The sequence below is a fragment of the Grampus griseus genome (assembly GCF_964374135.1).
Source record: "Grampus griseus genome assembly, chromosome: 4".
NCBI lineage: Eukaryota > Metazoa > Chordata > Mammalia > Artiodactyla > Delphinidae > Grampus > Grampus griseus.
Genome location: NC_138997.1, coordinates 25,990,867 through 26,016,588, shown reverse-complemented (window position 1 = coordinate 26,016,588; position 25,722 = coordinate 25,990,867). Strand labels below are relative to the sequence as shown.

Sequence of the window (25,722 nt, the reverse complement as noted above, 5' to 3'; positions counted from 1 at the left end):
AGGGGCATATGAGACAGAGACTAAGAAAGTCGAATCAGCAAAATTTAGCGATTGATTGGAAATGGAAGATAAGTAAGATTGAGGAGTTTACATTTATTGAGTGTTCTAAATACTAATCTCAATTTCTATAATGTCTAGATTGATAACCACGTATTACTATTCATTTCATTTGACATTTTTTTAGTTAGTTTTATTTGTATTTTCCTAGAAGTTAATCAATTTTATATACATTTCTCATCTTTTTACTGTAAAATTTTATGTAACACTCTATTTACACTTTAAATCTTTTGTGAATCTTTATATTTGCATTCCTAAGATTTTACACCTGTGCTTTTCTAAAAATTTACATATATTTAACAATAACTTACCTTGTGATATTCATCAGTAATGCTGTTTTCAGTTTTCAATTGCAGAAAAATGTGCATAATTCTTAATGTAATTCTCTGCTGAGTTAGATTTTCTCCCATTTCCTGGCTCCATGGTCTTCTCAAAACAAGAACACCTAAAACAGCGGCATCAATAACAGTGTAACTATAAACACAAGTACTAGAGTCTTCCTGTCCCTGTGCTCAATTCTAACACTTGTGGGTATTACATTTCCTTTAGTGCAATATGTCACTGATGATATACAACTCTTGCTTTCTTCCCAGTGTTTTCTGAGAGTAATAGCTCCTACTACGATATGAATGAGAAAGTACAAAGCAGGGAGAAGACCTGCTATGAAAACTTTTCCACAGTGATAGAAGAACAGTTTTCTTTTTTTGTTTGTTTGGCATAAACCTTCGGTTCTGAAACAAGATGCAAGGGGAGAGAGAGAGAGAGAGAGAGAGAGAGAGAGAGGATATTCTTACTGACTTTCACGTGGGCAAGGCATAGGTGGGCCACTGATTGTATTTTTAATAGTTTTATGCGTCTCCTAGTTAGTAGCAAATCACCTCAAATTCTGATATAGGATACTACAAGTTTTCCTTTCTTTTTCTGTTTGTAAATATACTCATTTAATATATTTATAAATATTTGTATATTAAAATATTTATATATAATATATAATACAAATAACATAATATATTAGATATATATATCAAATGGGTATGTGTAAATAATGATACCATAGCATGGCATCCATTTTAAAAACATGTAATAGAAGACTATTTAATTAATATAGGAAAACACACAATATCTTGTGGAGTGAACTACTCAAATTACACACAATGTTTATCAAACGATCACACTTTTAAAAAGGTGTGATCATTATTGCTCTCTACATAATATAATATATAATATAATAAATAATATATATATCATTATATAAAATATATATTATATTATGTAACAATTATAATATATAGTGATATATTATTATATAGAATATATATTATATACTATTATATTATATAACAATTACAATATATAAAATATATAATAAAACAATGTATTCTATATTATTAATAAAATATATATTATAATTATAAAATAATTATAATATATATATAAAATCCCATGGTTTTCTTAGGATAGATGTCCTCAGTGGCATTTCTGGGGAAGAGAACATCAGCAGTAGGATGCACTGGCTCTAGGTTGCAGGCTGCCCGTTAGAACGGTGGTACCAGTTTAAACTCTCACCAGCACTACACTTAGGCTCAGTGGGTATTGCCATTTGTCATTGTCTTTTGTATTAATTTGCCAGTGCTGCCATAATTAGAAACCACAAACTGGATGGCCGAAACAACCAAAATTAATTTTCTCACAATGCTGGATTAGAAGTCTGAGATCCAGGTGTCAGCAGGTTTCTTCCCTTGCACCAACTGTATGTGTAAAATAAGAGCGTGGGGAGACAGATTGCTATTTCTAAGAACGTAAGGATACCAGCGTTGCTGGGGTGATGTGAAGGAGGAGGGAGTGAGGTCAGGGCACTTCAACGAGTGAGACTAATCTAGTTGTACATGTCTTTCAATGCCTTGGTATGTGAATGACTGATCGTCCTAGTTGGCTGATGATAAAATCATGAGCTCTAAACTTATTCCTAAAAACTCTGTAGAGTAGACATTGCCTCGTTGTCATTGGTTTTTAAGGTTGAGGAAAAGAAATCTCAGGTGAACTCTTTCCCTCTGCCTGAATTCTGGTTGTGGTCTTTCTTTATTCTTGGAATTTAATTCTATTCCTCTAGAATATATCTAAAGGCTCATCCTTCCTTAGTATCATTACTTCATCTGTGGTAAATCCACTTGTTTTGCACGTTAATATCTTTTTCAGTTCAGTAACATATCTAGTGATTACATCTTAATTACTTCTTTTCTGTCTGTTTTAGAGTCTTCTTTAAAAAATAATAACCATTTGTATGTTGGATCTCTGTTTTCTGTCCTCTGTGTCATTCTTTTGGTCTAATTTTCTATTTCATTCTCTTCTAATGAATATTTAATGTCACCAACAGATTTTGTTTCCTTGGAGGAATATTTTATCTACTGCTGTCTAACCGTTCATTTTTCATTTCACTCTGTTGTTTCTTCATCTCATATTTTATTTCACATTCTGCTTTTTGAAAGCATAGGGTATCTTTCTGACCAATATTTCTCTTTTTCTGTAATGCTTCCATATCTTGCATGATATATGCTGTCCAAGCCCACATTGCAGCATGGGAAGCTGTACCTTGCAGTCTTTTGCTATCTGCGTTCATGTGTCCAGTGTCTGGTTGATGTGAGTTTACATTACTTGTTCAGTAGTTGGGCTGCCAGAGGAAGGGTGGGAGAGGGGAGCTGCAGCTCTTGGGCAGTCGCAGTAGGGGAACACTTCTTTCTGTCTTGGAGAAGCAGTTTTCTGTATCCATTTTTCTGCTGGGTCATTCCATACCAGCTATGTGATATATCTGTGCCTAGTCTCCTTATTTATAATTTGGCCATCCACATCCAGGTATAAATGCCCACCCTCCTCAAGTCTCGGAGAGCCCTCACCCCACTCTTGGTTTTCTCTGATGTACTCATTCTATAAACTATTGGGCCTTTGGTCACAATTGCTTTGAAAACTGCTGACTCCAGGGGCAAAAGGACTTCCCAAGCTGTGTGCTGCTTCTTTTCTGAGATCCTTTCTTGTTTTCAGAGCATTGTTCTCAAATTAGGAGCTTTTGAAAGGATGATTTTATTGTTTTTAGGCTCTCCTAAAAAGTAGCTGTTTCTATGCTTTCTTAAGAGGCCTTTATATTAGTTTTCTATTGCTGCCAAAAACAAGTTACCACAAACTTAGTTATTCAAACAACACAAATGTATTATCTGACATACATCTTACTGGGCTAACATTAGGCATTAGCAGGGCTGCGTTCCTTCCTGTAGGCTCTGGGTAGGGACAATTCCTCACCTTTTCCAGCTTCTATAGGCCTCCTGCATTCCTTGGGTTGTGGCCCTTTTCCTTCATCTTCAGCAAAGATGAGTCAAGCCCTTCTTATTCCTTTTTTTTTTTTTGGTAATTTTAAAAATTTAGTTATAGTTGATTTACAATGTTGCATTAATTTCTGCTGTACAGCAAAGTGATTCACTTATACATATATTTACATTCATTTTCATATTTTTTTAATTATGTTTTATCACAGGATATTGAAATAGTTCTCTGTGCTATACAGTAGGACCTTGTTGTTTATCTATCCTTTGTATAATAGTGTGCATCTGCTAATCCCAAACTCCCACTCCCTCCCTCCCCCACCCCCTCCCCCTCGGCAACCACAAGTCTGTTCTCTATGTCTGTGAGTCTGTTTGTGTTTCATAGACAGGTTCATTTGTGTCGCATTTTAGATTCTACATATAAGTGATATCATATAGTATTTGTGTTTCTCTTTCTGACTTACCTCACTTAGTATGGTCATCTCTAGATCCATCCATGTTGCTATAATTGGCATTATCTCATTCTTTTTTGTGGCTGAGTAGTATTGCATTGTATATATGTACCACATCTTCTTTATCCATTCATCTGTCGATGGACATTTAGGTTGTTTCTTTGTCTTGGCTATTGTGTACTGTATAGTGCTGCTATGAACATAGGGGTGCATGTATCTTTTTAAATTATAGTTTTGTCTGGATGTATGCCCAGGAATAGGCTTGCTGGATCATATAAGCCCTTTTTACTCTTCATCACTCTGACTTCCTCTTTTGCCTCCCTCTGTCACTTCGAAGGACCCTTATGAGTACAAGAGGGCCACCTGGGCAATCTCACTAAAGATCAGCTGGTTGGCAACCTTAATTCCCCCTGCAAATTTACTTCCCATTTTCATGTAATATAACACATCTACAGGTTCCAGGGATTAGGATGTGACATCTTTGGGGGGACCATTACTCTGCCTACCACAGCCTCTTCTTCCACTGTGTTCTTTGTACATGATCTCAAGTAACACTTCCTTAACATTTCTGGCATGATCTTGATACTCTTCTCTACTTTCTATCACTTAAGCCACTTTTCGCTCAATTCTATGTTTAATGGGAGAGTTACCTACAGGTACTCAGGTCACGATTTTTTCTGGAAGTGCAGACAGTGTTTCTAATAGAAGGAGTCATGTGACTTCCTCAGAGATTTTCCCATGATCACATTTACATATTGATGATTAAATTTGTTGTTACTCAAGTTATGTTTTCTCTATTTCCCTTGTTTCATGCCTTTCTCTTGCTCTTTCAGGAATTTCTCCTAAAGTTTCATTTTCCAGGAATTCCCTTTCTCATTGGTATTTCCAATAATAAGTAAAGAAACTATATTTAGTCAGCTTTGATTCTCATATTAAAAAAAACATGGATTGCGGAACAGGTCCAAAGCTTCTTTTCTCATGATCAAGTGTACTCAAGGCAAATTTCTTATATTTCTCCTTTATTGAGCACTCAGATCTATTTATCAAATGCTTTTCACACATGTTTTCCATTAGCCTTGAACTTTGGTAAATATTCAGAAGATATCATAGCTTTTGATGATCCCTGAAGGAAAGTACTGAATTTGTTTCCAGTTCATTTTACATCTATTTTATCTGTGAAAACTATGTTATATTTTACTTTGCATTATATTTTATAAATGCCAAGTGTTTAAATTACTATGAACAGCTTCTTTGAATTTTGTCTCATGAATTAGGATTCCCACAGGCATCTTATTTTCTTTCAGAGTTTTGCATTTTTAAGATGATATGGCATTATGATGTTTAGTTAGTCTCCAGGGATGAGCTCTCCAGAGAAATTGGAGAGGCTTTTTTGTTTTTTTTCATATTAAAAAATCCCTACTTGGCTCATGGAATACCCTAGATCCCTCCCAGAAGGCTTTAGCTCAAATAGCCTAAAGAATAAGCTGCCTAAATGATACTAAAATAATGTATGTAAAACAATATACGAGTCACTGTTTATTACCAGACTGCAAGATTAATTTCTCTGGTTCCAACAAAACAGCATTTTATTTAGATTGGAGTCATTGTAACTTTTTCTTCTAAGCACTTAGTGACCTAGATTTTTGTTTGGCTCCACAATCTAAACTCTATTTAGATCTACTAATGGTATAAGCCTTCTGTGCTGACAGAACACCCCATGTGCTAACTTTCAGCTTGGGTCTCCTGATATAACGTCTGCTGATAAAAGTTGCCCAGCACTGTCAGGCTTATCAACGTACTTCAGTGAGGAGTGTGGCATTTCAGTGACACCAAGGCAGGGACCAAGCTGTTCAGACATACCATTCATCACCTCCCTTCACAGGGCCTAAACAAGCATTCCTGCTTTTAATCAGTACATATATGGTCTTGAGAGCAAAATGAAAGGTGTCTGCTGCCCCAGAGTAGGGCAGTCATTATATCTAGCGGTTGTTGGATGGGTCGTGTAATAATTGCTTTCACTGAGATATCATTGCTCAGGAAATATCAGGAATGGATAGTGGCCAAGACAGTCATGTGTGGGTAAGGCCTTCACAAAACCTTAGGTTTGAGGTTTCAGAGGAACAAACTGTTTCAGAGGAACTAACTACTGAAAAACAGACTCTGCAAGTGTCTACCTTAATATGCCAGATACGCATGTAAGCTATGGCATTCTGTACAGAATATCAGATGGCTCAACTAGTAGGGCTGCCTCCGTCAAAATCTGACTTGGGGTGATCAGACAGACCTCATCATATTTCTAAACCTGCTGGGTGTGAGTGGGGATGCAGATGTGACTCTGTCCCTGAGTGGCAGAAGGTGGGCTGGTGGTGTCATATGTGGCAGTGGCTTTATTCCTCCTACTGGTTGTTCTAGCTCTCTGAAGGAGAGTGTCCCTTAAACACCCAGCATTAGGAATTGATGAAATAAAATATGGTTTGTAGTTAAATAGATTATGAGGCAGTGATTCAGTACCACATTCTCTAAGAATACCTAACAACATGGTAAAATACTCACTAATACCAAAGGAGGGCAGACAATAGGATATAAAAATTGTCAAAATGTAGTACCAAAATGTTTTCACTTTTTACCTCTAGGTCTTAGTATTACAGTAAATTTAAAATGTTCCTTTTAATGCTTTTTTCTATTTCCTGAATATTTTACAAAACTATATACTCTTACTGTAATGGGGAAATGTTATCTTTAACAAAGAAAGAAAACAATGCTTAAAGTAAATATTTCAGGTCTGAGTCTACCAGTTCTAAATTCTGTTGAATAAGATTTAGAGGTATATAGAGAATGTTTAATTCTGAGATTTGGATTATAATGGACGGGTAAAATGCTGGTTGAATATGTTTTTAGTAGAAATTAATTCTCATGTCATTTCAAAGGGTCATCTTAAAGATGAACTTGAAAATAACATAATGATTTCCAATATGTGAAACTATATAAAAAGTTTTACATTTGATATTTTTTCAGTAAGGAAATGGAAAAGTTAAACTAGTGCAATGATATTGTAGAATTGCCACTTTTTATTTACATAAGAATCAAATTTGAGCTATAATTGTAGAGATCTTGTGAATCACAGTAAAATTTTATTTAGAATAAATGACTATGGAAATTTGGTTATTTCATGGACATATCACCTCTTAAATATATTTCAATGAATGGATAAATGTCTGTTTTCAGTCAATTCTCTGTAGCACCTCTATGGCCAGTGACTAAACTCATTGTTCATTTGCCCTAAAAGTAACAAAAAATTACTAAAAGTAATAAATGGACAGAAAGCTGAACTCATCAGTGTATGACTGAGCTGTATGTCCATGAAATCGTTCTATGCTTTATGATAGCCATGAAATTATCTTTTAGTGTCTGTTTCCAGGACATACAAAAATTCAGGAGGTAGGCTTTTTGAAATTCAACTATTAATTTTTTATAATCCAGAAGAAGGGGACAGGAGAAGCTGGGGAGCATATATCATAACTGAATAACAATAATCTCTTAACTTAGTGAAGGCAAGATGGGACGATGCTATAAAACACTGAATTAGAAATCAGATTTTCTTCTACCTCTGCTTTGTAATTGAGTCTATTGGTCACTCTGTGGGCCTCCGTTTTTTCACGTGTAAACTCAAAGGATTGGTCTAAAATTCGTGGTTGTCGAGTTGCAGACCCAAGAGAGCTCTGGAAGCTGACAATAGCAATGGAAGGTATGGTGAGGGGAGAAGCAGGGGTACCTCTGAGTCATTCTTACCTTTCTGATCAGATTTCTCACCTTGTTTATCTGTTTTTGAAAACTGTTTAATTTTTTGATAGCTTCCAAAGCAAAGTAAACATTGATGTAGACTCATTTAGGAAAAACAGGCATGGAACCACTTGTTAAAATGGGTAGGGCTAATCCAAACTTTATTTTTTATATTTTTGCGGTACGCGGGCCTCTCACTGTTGTGGCCTCTACCATTGCGGGGCACAGGCTCCGGACGCGCAGGCTCAGCGGCCATGGCTCACGGGCCCAGCCGCTCCATGGCATGCGGGATCTTCCCAGACCGGGGCACGAACCCGTGTCCCCTGCATCGGCAGGCCGACTCTCAACCACTGCGCCACCAGGGAGGCCCTTTGTGAACATTTTTGACAGGGAGTGTGGTTAACCTCAAGCTGTGATTCTGAGGGATGGCACTTAGTTTCTTGATTTAAGCATTTAAGGAGACAGATAAGGAGGAAAAGAGAAAAGATGAAAGTTCAGAAAAAGTCAAAGGGACTAAATGGTTCCACATTTTTTTTCAAATGAAGTAAGTCTCATAAATGCTAAACAAACAATGCTAAACAAACAAAATGCTAAAAATTTGAATTGTTAAAAATGCCTTCATCTGCTTAAAAACACACCATACAATTATGTAAAAGCAAGAGCCAGAGAAGAAAGGAGGGGATAATTATGGTGACCTGAGATGGCTAAGATTTAGAATTTTTCCTTTTTAAAATTTAAGTTAGTATCTTCATACCCAAGGGACTTAGATCAATTGGCTGTTGCAATCCCAGTTTATTTATCAAGTTTGCACACTGGGTTGGAGGGGTGTTGTGGGAAGTTAGCCTCTCCAAAGAAACCTGGGGGCTGTAGGGGAAACCATAGATATTGAGATTTAAAGCTGTAAGAAAGGGAAGCTGGGGTAGATTTGGGAAGGATGTTTTGCTCAGTGATATAGCCACCACCAGCATGTAACCATGCCTTTAATGGGTTGTTTACCTACAGCTGGCAAACTCTGCTCATTAAGAATTAGGTAAGGGCAGTTTCAGTTTTGAATTTGAAAGGTTTGAGGAGGGTTGAAATGGAAAATATTTTAAAATTTCTTCTCAAAATGTTAAGATGACACTGATGGAAGAATTATACTAGCATCTCACATTTTCCTGTTTTCTAACAGAAATTGTCTGTGGAGCTGAAACTTTGAAGTTTGTTCTTTATCTAGCTATATGAATTTTTTGTGGCTTTTCACAGACATATTCTTAGTCTTTTAGAGAAATATTTGACTTTGGAAAACAGCATTTAAAGACATTTACTTTCTCCAAAAGAAGAACAAGCTGGAGGTATCTATCACACTCCCTGATTTCAAACTACACTACAAAGCCACAGTAATCAAAAGAGTATGGCACTGGCCTAAAAACAGAACAGAGATCAATGGAACAGAGTAGAAAGCCCAGAAATAAACACGTGCTTATATGGTCAATTAATCTATGACAGAGGAGGCCAGAATATACAATGGGGAAAAGACAGCCTTGTCAATAAATGGTCCTGGGAAAACTGGACAGCTACATGCAAAAGAATGAAACTGGACCATTTTCTTACATCCTATAAAAAAATAAATTCAAAATAGATTAAAGACTTAAATATAAAACTTGACAACATAAAACTTCTAGAAGAAAATATAGGCAGTACACTCTTTGATATTGGTCGTAGCAATATATTTTTTTGGATATATCTCCTCAGGCAAGGGAAACAAAAGGAAAAATGACAAATTGGGACTACATTAAACTAAAATGCTTTTGCACAGTGAAAGAAATCATCAATAAAACAAAAAGGCAGAATGGGAGAAGATATTTGTAAGCAGTATATCCAATAAGGGGTTAATGTACAAAATGTGTAAAGAACTCATACAACTCAATATCAAAAAATGCAAACAATCTGATTAAAACTTGGGCAGAGGATCTGAATGGACAGTTTTCCAAAGAAGGCATACAGATGGCCGACAGATGAAAAGATATTTAACATCACTAATCATCAGGGAAATGCAAATCAAAACCACAATGAGATATCACCTCACATCTGTCAGAATGGCTATCATCAAAAAGACAAACATAACAAATATTGGTAAGGATATGGAGAAAGGAGAACGCTTGTGCACTGTTGGTGGGAATGTAAATTGGTGCAACCACTACAGAAAACAGTATGAAGGTTCCTCAAAAATTTAAAAATAAAACTACCATATGATCCAGCAATTCCACTCTTGGATATATAACTGAAAAAAACAAAAACACTAATTAGAAAAGATACATGCACCGCAATGTTCATAGCAGCATTGTTTATAATAGCCAAGATGTGGAAGCAACCCATTGTCCATCAGCAGATGAATGGATAAAGATGTGGTATGTATGTGTGTGTATATATATCTACATATATACAATGTATATATGTATATGTATGTATATAATATATACAATGGCATATTACTCAGCCATAAAAAAGAATGAAATATTGCCATTTGAGACAACATGGATAGACCTAGAGGGTATTATGCTAAGTGAAATAAGTCAGACAGAGAAAGACAAATACTGTATGATCTCACTTATATGTAGAATCTAAAAAACAAAATGGAAACAGACTAATAGATACACAGAGCAAACTGGTGGTTACCAGAGAAGAAGGGGGTGAGGGGATGGACAAAATAGGTGAAGGGGATTAAGAGGTACAAACTTTCAGTTATAAAATAAATAAGTCATGAAGATAACAGCATAAAAATACAGTCAATAATACTGTAATAATATTGTATGGGGACAGATGGTTACTAGACTTATTGTGGTGATCATTTTGTAATGTATTTAAATGTCAAATCACTATGTTGTACATCTGAAACTAACATAATATTGTACATTAACTATATTGCAATTTTATTAAAAGCAAATCTGTTAAAAATTTTAAATAGATAACTGAATAAAATATAAAGACATTTACTTTCTCCAGATTCTTTAGGATATTATACACTACAGTGACAATAACCAGTATTTTCAAATGCTTATCGAGTTATTAGGTGCTTTATATATAGTCTCCCATTTGGTCTTTGCACTGACTCTGTAGGAAGTGCACTATTACTGCCCCTATTTAACTAAGGTGCTTAAAATAGGTAAGTGAATTGCCCATGTTCACAGCGTATGTGGTGGGCCCTTGAACTTGAACACTGGTCTGCCTGATTTCAAAGCTCTTAAACACTAGTAACTGTCACTTTTTTTTTTTTTTTGCACTATGTGGGCCTCTCACTGTTGCGGCCTCTCCCGTTGCGGAGCACAAGCTCTGGATGCGCAGGCTCAGCGGCCATGGCTCACGGGCCCAGCCGCTCCGCGGCATGTGGGATCCTCCCAGACCGGGGCACGAACCCATGTCCCCTGCGTCGGCAGGCGGACTCTCAACCACTGTGCCACCAGGGAAGCCCTAACTGTCACTTCTTAAATGAAGTTATCACACCTCCAGCAAAGTATTTGAAAATTTAGGCCCCACATTAACAACACACAGTATGTTAGAGAAATTACACACAGCAGTACGTTAGATAAAGCTCCAAGGAGATGATTAGAAACTTTTTTTGTGTGTTTTCAAGGTGCAACACCCAAATCATCAGTTCACAGGTGTAAGTACTATGCAAACCAACGGTGTTGGAAGGCAGAGGGTATGCTTTGGAATTAGGATTTGAGTAATTTTGTGTCTGTTTTCCTTTGTTCTTTTCTCAACATCAAGCATACCAACACATATGACAATGCAACCTTGATTTGGCCCCTGAATTCCCATCATATCAGTATCATCTTAAATGACACCTAAAGGTGTGCTCAGTATTAAAAGTTTGTGGAACTCTTCCTTTTGAAATATGAAAGAATATCTTTGCTTCAAAGTACAGTCAAGGGCTTCCCTGGTGGCGCATTGGTTGAGAGTCCACCTGCCGATGCAGGGGACACGGGTTCGTGCCCCGGTCCGGGAAGATCCCACATGCCGTGGAGCAGCTGGGTCCGTGAGCCATGGCTACTGAGCCTGCGCATCTGGAGCCTCTGCTCTGCAATGGGAGAGGCCACAACAGTGAGAGGCCCGCGTACCGCAAAAAAAAAAAAAAAGAAAAGAAAAAATAAAAGAAAACAAAGTACAGTCAATCCTCATTATTTGCTGATTCCATATTTGCAAATTAGCCTACTCACTAAAATGTATTTGTGAACCCAAAATCAATACTTGTGTTGCTTCTGCTGTCATTTGCGGATGTGGGAAGAGTGGTGAAAATTTCAAGTCACTTGATGCACACATAATCAGCTGAGGGCCAATAAGGGGACACTCGGCCTTCTTGATTCAGCTCTCTTGCTATTTATAAACAAGTGTCCTTCCTCCTTCCTCCTATTTAGTGTCACTTTTAATTTTTTTTTCATCTTTGTGCTTTTTTTTTTTTTTTTTTTTTTTTTGGTGATTTTGCTGTTTAAAATGGCTCTGAAGCCTAGTCCTGGAATGCTGCCTGGTGTTTCTAAGCACAGGAAGGTGTGACGTGACTTGCAGAGGAAATGTGTGTGTTAGAATAAGCTTCATTTAGGCATGAGTTTTAGTGTCGTTGACCACAAGTTCAATGTAAATGAGTCAACAATATGGTACATCCAGAGAAAGCAAGAGGAAATTCGCTCCTCTTCACATGAGGCTGCTCCACAGAGTGCTAAACTAACATCCGTAGTGTGTGATGAAGCTATGAGACAGATGTAAAGGTGGCTAAATTTGTGAATTCGTGAGATGATGATTCATAAAAAGGTGAAGTAGACAGCACTGCTGGGAGGGTAAAAGCCAGAGAACTTTACAGTCACATCCCCCAGGGTAAAGAAAATGTTAAACTCCTGGCTAGTGCTGGCTGTTAGGCTCATTTCAAGAAGTGATACAGCATGAAACATGTTAGACTTGCAAGCAACCAGGTTCTGCAGATCAAGACGCTTTGGAAGAATTTAAAAAACACTTGCTAGGTGTTATACAGGAAAAAGGTCATGTGGAAGAGCAGGTTTTCAATGCTGCTGAGATGGCTTGTTTAAGGAACTTGTGTAATGCAAATGCTGTCTTGGTTGAGAAAAATGTGGTCAGAGACTCAGGAACCTAACCCTGTATTTCCCCTAGGAACATTGGGTCAGCATTCACTAATTCAGTGATTGTGGTGACTTCATAGAACTTAAGTGCCACAGATAACCAGAATGGACTGTATATTCACCAAAGAAAATGAAGAGGGTTCTAACCCTCTAATCACCTGCTATTCATCTGGGACTGAGGACTTTTTGTCTTTCAACACATCTTTGAGCTTGCTTTCTTTCGCCATATAATGGTGCCTTCATCTTCATGATGTTCTCAAATCAATTCCATATAAAGGAAGAGATTGTCCTATTAGAACTGACCACCTGGGACTCAAAGGACCATGACCGCACATGCCCCTATCACATTATTTTGAAATAAAACAGTCATCTTCTTCAGTCAGTGGTTTTGTAAGCCTGAGTACAGTGTTTGGCCAATTAGGGGAGGAGAAACACAGTGGTACAAGCTCTCATTTTGGATTATTCTTTTGACTTGGGAATCATGGAGCAGCATTGACTCATTTAGCAGACATGTGAGTGTGCATTAATGCACAAGGCATTGTAAGTGTCTTGTGCCATCCCCTAAAAAGCAAGGAACTTCAGTGAAAAGTATAAAACTTTGGTGATAAAGAAACAAAGATGTATTCTTACAAAGATATATTCTTTAGGGGCCCACTTTCTGGTTTTTATCCTCTCTGAGGACCAGAACCTTGATTTTAATAGTCAGGAAGATTCTACCCAGTTGAGGTATCTACCTATCATAATATCTGGAGGGGTGATTTAAGTAAGTACTTTATAAAGATAGCAAAAGCTTATAATCTAGTCAGGACTGGGTAAAAAGCAGACACTGACATATTTATGAAATGGGTAAATAAATGAATGATAATTAACAGTGTGGGGTGGTAAATATATATATATGTATGTGTGTACACACACACACACACACACACACACAGAAAGTGACAAGGAACGTGTAAATGTGCTGTGGAGTCTTGCTATGTTTTCCAGTTCTCTCTTCTTACAGAATTATACTGGAGTATAGCTTGGAGGATATATTCCATCCTGATCTAGTTTGAATTCCTCTTTTTTTAATTATCCAAATTCCTGCTGTACTATAAGGTCTACAAGGACAGGCATTGTATCTGTTTTGTTCATGAATGTATCTCAGGTATCTAGAACTGTGCCTGGCACATAGCAGATGCTCAGTAATATTTATTGGTTAAATGAATGAGTACTTATCCCCTTCTCTGTGTACTAGACTGTTGTGGTCCTATGCTTTCTGTACTGGAGTGTTAGGATACACTCACATATCAGTGCCCTTGTGGGTGAGTGGGTAATGGTACTTCTTCCGTTTTTAAATTTTTAAAAATTTTTTTTAGCTCTTGCAATATAATTGACATGTAAGATTGTATAAGTTTAAGGTGTACAATGTGTTGATTTGATGTAATATTGCAGAAAGATTACCACCATAGAGTTAGCTAACACCTACACCATGTCACAATCACTGTTTCTTTTTTGTGGTGAGAACATTTAGGATCTACTCTTTTAGTAATTTTCAAGTATATAATGTTGTTAACAAAAGTCACCATGCTGTATATTAGATCCCCAGAACTTATTCATCTTATAACTGAAAGTTTGTACACTTTGATTAATATCTCCCTATCTCCCAAATCCTCAACCAGCCCCGGCAACCACCATTCTACTCTATGTTTCTATAAGTTTAGTTTGTATAGATTCCATAATATATTAGTGAGATCATACAGTACTAGTCTTTCTCTATCTGACTTACTTCACTTAGCATGATGCTCTCAAGATCCATCCATGTTGTTGCAAATGGCAGGATTTCCTTTTTATCTCATGGCTGAATAATATTCACACACACACACACACACACACACACACACTCACACACCACATCTTCTTTATCCATTCATCTGTTGATGGACATTTAGGTTGTTTTCATATCTTGGCTACTGTGAATAGTGCTGCTATGAACATAGGAGTGCAGATATCTCCTTGAGACCCTGATTTCATTTCCTTTGTATATTCCAGAAGTAGGAATGCTGGACCATAGGTAATTCTGTTTGTATCTTTTAGGAACCTCCATACTACATTCCATATTGACTGTACAAATTTATATTCCCACCAGCAGTGCACAAGGATTTCCTTTTCTTCACATCCTTGCCAGCACTTGTTATTTCTTGTCTTTTTGTTAATAGCCAACCTAACAGGTGTGAGGTGATATTTCATTGTGGTTTTGATGTGCATTTACCTGATGATAAGTGATGTTGAGTACCTTTTCATACACCTGTTGGCCGTTTGTATGACTTTTTTGGAAAAAATGTCTATTCAGATCCTCTGCCTGTTTTTTGATCAACTAATCTGTTTATTTGTTTTTGTTGCTTGTGCTTTTGGCGTCATATCCAAAAAATCATTGCCAAGACCAATGTCAAGGAATTTTTCCCTGTGTTTTCTTTTAGGAACTTAACAGTTTCAGGTCTTATTGTTTAAGCCTTTAACGATTTTGAGTTAATTTTTGTGAATGGTGTAAGATAGGATCCAGTTTCATTCTTTTGCATGTGGTTATCCAGTTTTCCCAACACCATTTATTGCAGAGACTATCCTTTTCCCATTGAGTATTCTTAGCTCCCTTGTCAAGTATTAGTTGATCATACACATGTGCATTTAATTCTGGGCCCTTGATTTTGTTCCATTGGCCTATGTGTCTATATTTTATGCCAGTACCATACTGTTTTGATTACTTCAGCTTACAATATAGATTGAAATTAGGAAGTGTGAAGCCACTAGCTTTGTTCTTCTTTCTCAGAAATGCTTTAGATGTTTGGGTTCTTTTGGGGTCCCATACAAATTTTAGGATTGTGTTTTCAATTTTTGTGAAAAATTGCATTGAAATTTTGGCAGGAATTGCACTGAATCTATAGAATACTTTAGGTAGCATGGATATTTTAACAACATTAATTATTGGTATCCATGAACACTGGATATCTTTCCATTTATTTGTGTCATCTGTCATTTCTTTCATCAAAGTCTTATAGTTTTCAGTGTACAGATCTTCACCTCCATGGTTAAATTTATTCCTATGCATTTTATTCTTTTTGATGCTATTATAAATGCAATTATTTTATTTCTTTTTTAGATAGTTCATTGTTTGTATATAGAAACACAACTGAAGTTTATGTAATGACTTTGTATTCTACAAATTTATTGAATTCATTTATCAATTTTTAAAAAAATTTTAAAATCTTTTTTTAACATCTTTATTGGGGTATAATTGCTTTACATCATTTATCAATTCTAACAGTTTTTTGGGGGGGATGGAGTCAGGATTTTGTATGTATAAGATCACATCATCTGCAAACAGACAATTTTACTTCTTATTTTCTGATTTGTTGCTTTTTATTTCTTTTTCTTGCCTAAATTGCAATGGCTAAGATTTCCAGTACTATGTTGAATAAAAATGGCAGGAATGGGTACCTTTGTCTTGCTTCTGATCTAGAGGAAAAGCTTTCAACCTTTCACCATTAGTATGATGTTTGTCATATATGGCCTTTATTATGTTGAGGTATGTTCCTTCTATACCCAATTTGTTGAGAATTTTTATCGTAAAAGGATGTTGAATTTTGTGAAATGCTTTTCTGCATCTACTGAGATGATCAAATGATTTTTATCTTTCATTCTATGAATGTGATGTATCACATTAATTGATTTGCTGTGTTGAACCATCGTTGCATTCCAGGGATAAATCCTACTTCATCATGGTGTGTGATCGTCTTAATGTGCTGTTGAATTCAGTTTGCTAGTATTTTGTTAAGAATTTTTGCATCTGTATTCATCAGCGATATTGGCCTGTACTTCTTTCAAAGCTCAGAGTCTTTATTACGTTTTGCTAGAGTCATCTGCTTCACATCTCTGAACAAAACCAACTGCCTGCTTTAGTGACCACATGAGAATGTTTATTGCTGAAGTTTCTGCCTCTCTCTGATTGTGGCTGTATTTCTGGATTTGTACTCTGAATAATGTGGAAAAGAAAGAGGCATTTTAGACTTTAACTTGTGTGTGTTCCATGTGGACAGTGTGTGGGAAGATACAAAGAAGAGCAGCTGTGGCTTTCGACCAACAGCTGAGGTTATGTGGATTAAGCAGGCTTCTTATTTCCTAATTGGTAGGTTATTTCTTAAAAGGAATGCTTATGTCCAAGGAAGGACTTATCTAGTCATGAGCTAAAGGGTAAAATGTTAAAGGTTGGGTACAGTTTTTTAACTTTGTTGTCTTGAAAACATATTGCTTTGACTTTTAAAAGCTGGAGAGCTTTTTAGGAAATACAGTTTTTCAAACACTGCACTCATTCAGTTGGTCTGGGGTTATTGCAATGATAGGTTTAAAAACCACAAACAGCACTTATTATGATAGAGAGGGAGTGAGGCAGGGAAATGAATTCAGAGTGGAAAGGGATATCCATTATATCTTGTGAAAGCCTGCTGTCCTTTGTAAGAATGCTCCTAGGAGATGGTTCATATGCCCTGTGTGTTGTATCTTTGTGACTTAGGGTCCATTGGGGTTTGTTGAAAGGCTAGGTGAGGCTGTGCCCTGTCTGCTGTAGAAGTTGCTTCTGTGGTGTCCAGAGTGCATCCCTGCCCATCTGAATTCCTCTCTTCGCTCTCTTCTGGGCTGTCATTCTGCTGGGAGCACCATGGGGTTCTAAATTGGCAATGTTTGTTCGTAAGGAATTGGACTTGAAATAAGCTAAGCAAAACATTTTTAAAAAACTGTACAGCTCTGTACACATTTGGTGTATTATTATTACTACTAACAAAAACAGTAACTATTATTGCTGAATCTTGTGGGTGCTTTGAGGGATGTAGTTGGCAACCTGGACATGGGAAGTAGAAAGGCCTGAATGTGGCTGGTGGATGAACCTTGGGTAAATGCCAACTATGTAAGATAAATTGACTTTGCTTATGTTCTAAAGACCCATGAGGAAAATTTTTCACATTGTTTCCTTTGGCAATATTTAAAAAAAGTTTTTTTCCAGACTTTTACTTGTAAAGTTTGTATATAATCCCTATAAAGCTACTCCTTATCAAATACACTGCTTTTCTATCAGATTTCTTTATCTTTTTTCATATACACACATGTTTTACATAATTTTATTCATGGTACAGACACAATTTCCTCAACTGCTTCTAATCTTGCTAATTATGATCCTAATGGCTACATAATATTTACTATTTTATTTGGTTGTTCTATTATTAGTTAGGTTGTTTCCAAATTCTGCGGTTATAAATAACACCGAGATTAATAAGATATCTTCATGTCAACAGTGCAAAGCTGTTGACTTCCACCCTATTTGAATGCTTTCCTTTGTCCACACTTTCACATGTGAGATTGTAGTTGCAAAAGAGAGAAATATTTTTCCAGGCTCCAGATAACTACTAGAAAAATTATCTGTGCTTGGTTCACTCATCCCTAGTAATATGTGAGGTTATAATAATATGTCAGGTGTTTAGCACAGGGCATTTGTTAGATGCTGACTACCTCTGTGGCCTCCTCCATCAACCCCATGCCTATCACTACCACTATTACTACTACTACGTACTATTATTTTTATTATTATTTTGATGAAGATGGGCTTTATTTTAAGGAATGAAAACATATATCTTAATACAAATTTAATCATCAGATTGCTCACATAGATGTTTTGCTTTCTCCTTGTCTTTTCAAGATGATTTGTAGGCGGTTTGGTTTTTGTCCTTCCGCCTCAGTACCAGAGCTCTCCCCTTAAAAGAATTCTTAATTTTCACCTTTTCCTTTTCTTTTTCTCATGAAAATACTTCCACCTGGGAAAGTAAAATATATATATTTCTTATGTTTATATATAACTTTCTTATATTTGGTGGTGATAAAGCTAATTTGAAGATGATAACGGGGTGCTGAGAAAAGAGACACCATGGTCTCAGACCCAAGTTCAACATCTCTTGGGGACAGATGTAAAAGTCTGACCTCTGGTGGCTGTGAGCTGCAGCTGTAGGTCAGATGTACCAAGTCTGAAATGCCATCCTCCAGCAGTAGCTAAGCTGGTATACGGCTGATTGGTGTTTAAAGCTCTTTTGTATTCATTGTGATGGTTCCTTATGTCAATTAAAACACCTTGCTCTCTTCCTTACAAAGGAATTATCTTAAAACAGTGTTCCTCAAAATGTAGGGCTTTAAGTACGTGTTGCAAGAATTGTAGTCTCCAAAAAATATTTTCTGAAAACCACCAACCACCATCACCATTACCACCACTTGATGATATATATGTAGAAAGTTCAGAGGGAAAAATGAATTGCTAAATATTATAAAAACGGAACACCAGAGGATTAAAATTCTATTTTTCTTAATTTCAAAACATCTTTAAATGAAAATTTATCTTATCTCCTAATCAAATATCATCAATTTTTTTTTTACCTTCCAGGATTCAGTTTTTTTTAAAAGTAGGCTAAAAGTTTGAAAAATTATTTTCTGATATCATTATTTATCATACAATTAAAATAGAATAATATGAATGAAGAAAATAAAAATTAGATCTAAGATGTCACACAGAGTTTGTGAGAATACACATAGGATATTCTCATGGTTTAAACTGTTGTTAAAAATTATACGGGAATAGTGTCTCTTTGCTTATGCTTGAGAATAAATGCTTATGTTAAATTTTAATTATTTTGCTTTTATAAAAATCTCAGTTTTTGAGGTGGTTGAATTGACAGGGCACAATTAATAGTTAATAAAACTAGTTGGAAAATGAAGAATTTACTTAACCCTAGCTACTGGTTTAAATCACACAAAATTATAGAATTTGATGCAGTTGACATTGAAAATGATAGATTCTTCCATACTTTCTAGATGGATGACATATTCTTCTTTGGTCTCAACCCTAAGCAGATGCCAGTGTCTATGTTATTGTCTGCAGTCAGGAAGGAACTATTATTAATGACATGTTCTTAGCAAATTGGTTAATCAGCCCTCCCCAGCATTCGTACTAGTGACCTTGACTAGTGACTTGAACAAACAGGATTAATGCCTTCCTGCTAAAATAGGTTCTAAATCTGAGTGTATCTCTCAATTTCTTCAATACCAAATTTTAAAAGCAGAATTTATTTTCTAAAAGTTTACTAATGTTTTCTGTTATTTGAATATGTTTATTCGAATTCTATATTTTAGTTATAGATCATTTTTATATTTGTATGCTCATGGCAAAAAAGTTCAGAAAATATCAAAATATACAAAGAAGACAATAATATCTCATTTTAAAAGTATTTTGAGGGGGGAATTCCCTGGTGGTCTAGTGGTTAGGATTCAGCACTTTCACTGCTGTGACCCAGGTTCAAATCCCTGGTGGGGAAACTGAGATCCCACAAGCCGCAGGGCAAAGCCAAAAAAAAAAAAAAAAGTATTTTGACATTACTACAGTATAGTTGATTTGAAAAGGTCTTTGGTTTTCTTATCACTTGAGCAGAATTAATTAGCAAAAATAAATAACTAACTTTTACTGCAAGTGACTCTGTTCCAGGCACTTTTTCAGTCTTTACACACACATATTACCTCATGTAATGCTTACACCAATCCAGTGAGGTAGGTACAGTGTTCCCCCTTATATGCAGTTTTGCTTTCCGCAGTTTCAGTTACCTGTGGTCAACCCAGGCCCAAAAATATTAAACAGAAAATTCCAGAAATAAACAATTCATAAGTTTTAAACTGCATGTCATTCTGAGTAGCATGATGGAATCTCATGCTGTCACTCTTCATTCTGCCCCGGGTGGAAATCATCCCGTTGTCCAGTGTATCCATGCTGATTATACTACCTACCCATCAATTTAGGAAAAAACATAGTATATAGAGGGTTCTATACTATCCACGATTTCAGGGATCCTCTGGGGGTCTTGAACGTCCCCTGTGGATAAGAAAGGGCCATTGTATTATTATGATGATCCACAATTTTATAGATGAAAAAAAATGCAGGAAAGTTGCCCAAGATGACATAGTAAATGGCTGAGTGAGACCCTGAATCCAGGTCACCTGGCTGTAAAGCCCATCTCTTACAGCACAATGCAATTTAAAGTTATAAGATCTGCATGTAGAATAGTAATCTGCCCATGGCCATGCCTTAAAACACCCACAACCAGACAGGTAGAACAGCTTAGTTTAAACCAGTTGAGATAATTGGAAGATATTCTATGCTATTAGTGAATTTTACTAGTATATAATTTATTTAAAACAAATCAGAAATATATGCATATATATGCATATTTTGACAATATACGGTCAACATCATTTCTTTCATACTGTAATCTATCCTGGGTATTTTGAGTGGCCAGGAATTGATTTACAGAAGGAATTTCTTCTTTTCTCAAACCTTCTTCTAGTTCCAATCTTTTCAATTGACTGAACTTAAAAAATAAATCACTATCAGTAATTTTTTATATTTTTGCTGGAAATTAATTGCACTTCTGGAAAATGGTTTCCTTGTCTTCTCCTTCCTGCTTGGCATTTCCTTAGCTGAATCCACATCCAAACTCCCATCCCCACCCAATCAGTCCTGTGTGAATAAGCAAGAGGAAACAACAGCCACGGCAGGCACACGTGGGCAAAGGAGATTTAGGGATGGCAGGAGAGGCTCCCTCTGATCTGGTGTAGGATCAGAGGTGAGGACAGGTTTATCCCCTTGGGTCCGGAGGCTGTCAGTGAGCCTGGATCACTTCCTGAGTGACAGGCCCAGGGAGCCCCGACTCCCCGCTGACCGGGCTGCGTACCTGCCTCGGGAGCAGCCAGGAGCAGCCTCCTGCCTGCTAGCCACCGTGCAGAGCTCTGGGGTCCCGAGGCTGCAGCTCGCAGTGGCCCTCGGAGAAGCAAAGGGACACGGGGATTAGGAAGAGAGGGGACTCCATTTATAGGCTTCAGTTTATGGAGTTTCACGTGATGGATGAGACAAAGGCGATGCTAGCAATGCAGCTTCTCCTCTTTGATGTAAATCTTGCCCCTGATCCACAATAGAGCCGAGCAGAGCCCTGGGTCTGTTTGCTAACTAACGCCTGCATCTCCTGGTCTCAAGCTGCTCCAAGTGAGCGGCTGTGAGCAGTAACTATGGTTATTTCATTGATTCAGCAAATACTTATTTGATGCCTACTGTATGCCTTATACGGTTCCAGATACTGGGGATTTGGTACTGTTCAGGAACTGCTCTAGGTGCTGGGGTTGTAATGCCGTTCAGGAACTGCTCCAGTTACCAGGGAGGTAAAGCTTTCATTCAAAGCCAGTTTACAGAGCTCCGTCTTTTTCATCTTGTCCCCCTCCCCGCGACACACAGTTAGCATGGAGTCTGGTACCTACAATAGGTACCCTTGGTTCCTTGAAATAAATGGAAGCAGTGAAAAGTGCCAGGGCAGAGAGGAGCCACAGAGGATCAGAGGTCAAGGGTTCAACCTGATGAATCATGTCACCTCGCTGATTCCAGTTTCCGAGCTGTGCTGAAATGGGCTTTCCCTCCACCTGGTTGCTCCCTCAACCTGCGGTGACTTCTTCTCCTCCATTAGTGTTTTAGTTGAGCCTCTCCTTTTGGCTGCTTGGAGCTGTCTTCAGAACCTGATGGATGCTCCAGCGGCTTCCAGCCAGCTCTGAAAAGCTGGAGAGTCTGTGGTCTAGTGGAGAAGGATTGTATTTAGAGCGCCCGGGAAGGAGAGAGTCAGGGTAAATAGATAGAGGCAAGTGCCCCAATTGTCAAAAGTGACAGGAAACCCCAATAGATGAGGCGAGTTCTCTTTGCTATAGTCAGATGGCTGCGCTGTGTTCTGTTCCAGGGAATGTGGATAGAAACAGGATTCCAGAATCTATCGGTGGAGGTGTGTGAGTGATTTCCACAGAGACTGCTTCATTTTGCTATTTGCCTATTCAAACGTAAACACTCTGTCCCTTAAACTACAGCACACGGGTGTTTCTGTTCCAGAGTCAGTTTCAAAAAAATTTTATTGGAGTATAGTTGATTTACAGTGTTGTGTTAGTTTCAGGTGTACAGCAAAGGGAATCAGTTATACATATACATATATCCGCTCATTTTAAATTCCTTTCCCATATAGGTCATTACAGAGTATTGAGAAGAGTTCCCTGTGCTATACAGTAGGTCCTTATTAGTTATCTATTTTTTATATAATAGTGTGTATATGTCAATCTCAATCTCCCAATTTATCGCACCCCTCCCCAATTTCCCCCCTGGTAACCTGCAGTCATTTTTTAAGGTAGATCATTGTAGCCCAGGGGATACCCCCTGGCTGCCCACAGCTACTGGCCCTTTCCCTGCCGGGAGGGGATGGTGACTGCTTCCTGGACATCTTGCTTTTTCAAGAGCAAACCATTTGAACGGGCTGGAATCGCTACTCCTGCCGGCATGGTTGTGCAGGTTAAGGGCGCCTAGACAGTGCATCCGTCACATTTCATGTTATGGAGAGGTCGTAGGAAACTGCCTTGGCCGAAACCACGAAAATGTGGATGTTTTCTAGTTTTGTTTTTGCCAGGGGCAGTGTCAGCACTAGATTCCCCCAGACCAAGAGGCTATTCCTGGTAGTTTGAAAGTGGGGTCAGGGCTAAGGAGGACCATGTCTGCTGCAGCAAAAGACAAAGCTCCTGGTCTCAAAGGCCTTTCCCCTCTCAGCACCCAATGTACTGCTACGGCCTCTGTTCTTCTGTCTGAATGGCCAAGTTCTAGAATGGCTGGAGAATCCAGGGCCACAAAGAGCACATCCAAGACCTGGGCCTGTGGCCTGGATGAGTCTTCTGTCAGATGCCAAAGACAGTTCTTGCTTTGAATCTATGGGTCACAGTAAACTCTCCAGTGAGCGAGTTTTCGCCTGTTTTGGTTTTAGTGTTTACTCTGCAGTTGTTATTTCAGAAATGTGGGCTCGGTGAGCACATTAAGAATGACACAAATTTAGGGCCCATTTTTCTTGTTAAGTGACAAAACTACAAGAGGATATTTACATGTTGGTTGCTACTCTCTCCTCTGAGTGCTAAGAGGCTCCTCATTCAGGGTCCTACATGGCCCAGCTGATTAGGTCTAATGAGGTCTAAAGAGTCTGTGCTTCTGGAAAGCCACTGGAACACTTTGAGCAAATGACGGTTCCTAGTTGGTGACACACAATGGCATGTGAGCAGATTAAGTAAGCTGCATTCATGACTCAGCATTTAGGTGGATCTTGTATGGTATGGGTCTGGGAAAAATTAGAAAGAAGTAAAGTTTTTTTTTTTTAATTAATAGACAATTTTTATTAAAAAAATAATTATTTATTTGGCCGCGTCGGGTCTTAGTTGCGGCATGCAGAATCTTTCACTGCAGCACGCGGGCTTAGTTGCCCCATGGTATGTGGGATCTTAGTTCCCCGACCAGGGATCGAACCCCCATCCCCTGCATTGGAAGGCCAATTCTTAACCACTAGACTGCCAAGGAAGTCCCAATAGACAATTTTTAGAGCAGTTTTAGGTTTACAGAAAAATCAGGCAGGAAGTACAGAGAGTTTCCTTATGCTCTGTCTTCTCCTGCATATAGTTTCTTCTATTACTTACATCTTGCTTTAGTGTGCTATATTTGTCATACCTGATAAGCCAATATTGATACATTATTATTAACTAAAGTCCATAGTTGGCATTAGGGTTCACTGTTTGTGTGTGTGTTTATGAGTTTCAGGTGTACAGCGTTATAATTTGACATCTGTATACACTACAGAGTGATCACCACCTAAAGTCTAGTTATCGTCTGTCACCATAGAGTTGACCCCCTTCACCCCTTTCACCCACCCCATATCCCCTTCCTCTCTGGTAACCACTAATCTGTTCTCTGTATCTGTGAGCTTGTTTTTGTTTTATTTTGTTTGTTCATTTGGTTTTTGCACATAGGAGTGAAATCTTACCGTATTTGTCTTTCTCCTTGTGACTTATCTCACTTCGAATAATACCTTCAAGGTCCTTCCATGTTGCAAATGGCAGGATTTCATGGAAAGAGGTGAAGTTTATCTTTTCCCCCCTTATGTGTCTTTCACTTGCTTTGCCTACATAAAGTTCAGGGATGTATATGAGTATCTGTGTGAATGCATGTGTGAGTCTGTGCTGTGTCTGCTGGTGGGTCCAGTCCCAGTCTTCCAAAAATGATAATCAGCTGTTACCTTCAGTGTATCACTGGTTAAGCATTCTAAAGCCCTTAGCTAACAATGGTTCTGTACAGCATGGATAGTGTTGTTTTGTATAAGAAATGTTTGTCTACGTTTTCCCTCATTTAGGTCTTTTTTTTTTTTTTTAAGACTCCTCAACTCTGATATGCTGTGGTTTAATTTAGTCTTTAGTCAGCATTTCTCTCCTGAATGGCAGTCAACAGCACTTCTAACCCTTTCTAAAAAGAAAATATCCAAGTAATGCCTAAGGGAAAATATAGACCAGGGTACAAGGTCAAAGGGGAAATAACTCTGATTATATTGAACCCTCAAGAAGATCTGTTGACTGACCAGAGTTGACCATCACATAACTCACAACCACGGAGGACAGGGAAAGTCAGTCAGGGAAGTATCATGCTTTCTTAAACTATAAAACATGTCTAAATGCAGACAGATTATGGTTAATTTAAAAATATGGATAAAACTCATAGGCAAATTACAGCAGTATTTTAAAAATTGCTCTATAATTTCCTGTATGTATGTATGTACCTACCTGCCTATCTATTTGTTTCTCTATGATGGCTATGATGTAAATTGGCATTCCTCAAAGTGTATTCCATCTGGAATACACTCAGGGAAAAATGGTTCCATAGTGAATACATTTGGGAATAACTGTCTGCTTTCTGTATGCCTCTCTCATTGAGAGATTCAAAGGACTCTTAGATAGAGAATTCTGAGTTCTGCAATAAGCAAACCTATTAAACTTCATTCAGTCTAATGTTTCCCAAATATACTTTAATCCAACTCCTCTTTTTTCAACAATACCTGCTTTGCTTTCTTC

At 37.6% G+C, this 25,722-nt stretch overlaps 1 long non-coding RNA gene across 1 annotated transcript in view; it reads left to right on the top strand.

Annotated features, from left to right (window-relative positions):
* Positions 1-25,722, top strand: part of LOC309822112 — a 215,024-nt gene that overhangs the window by 53,349 nt on the left and 135,953 nt on the right. The gene's annotated exons all lie outside the window — the stretch shown is intronic.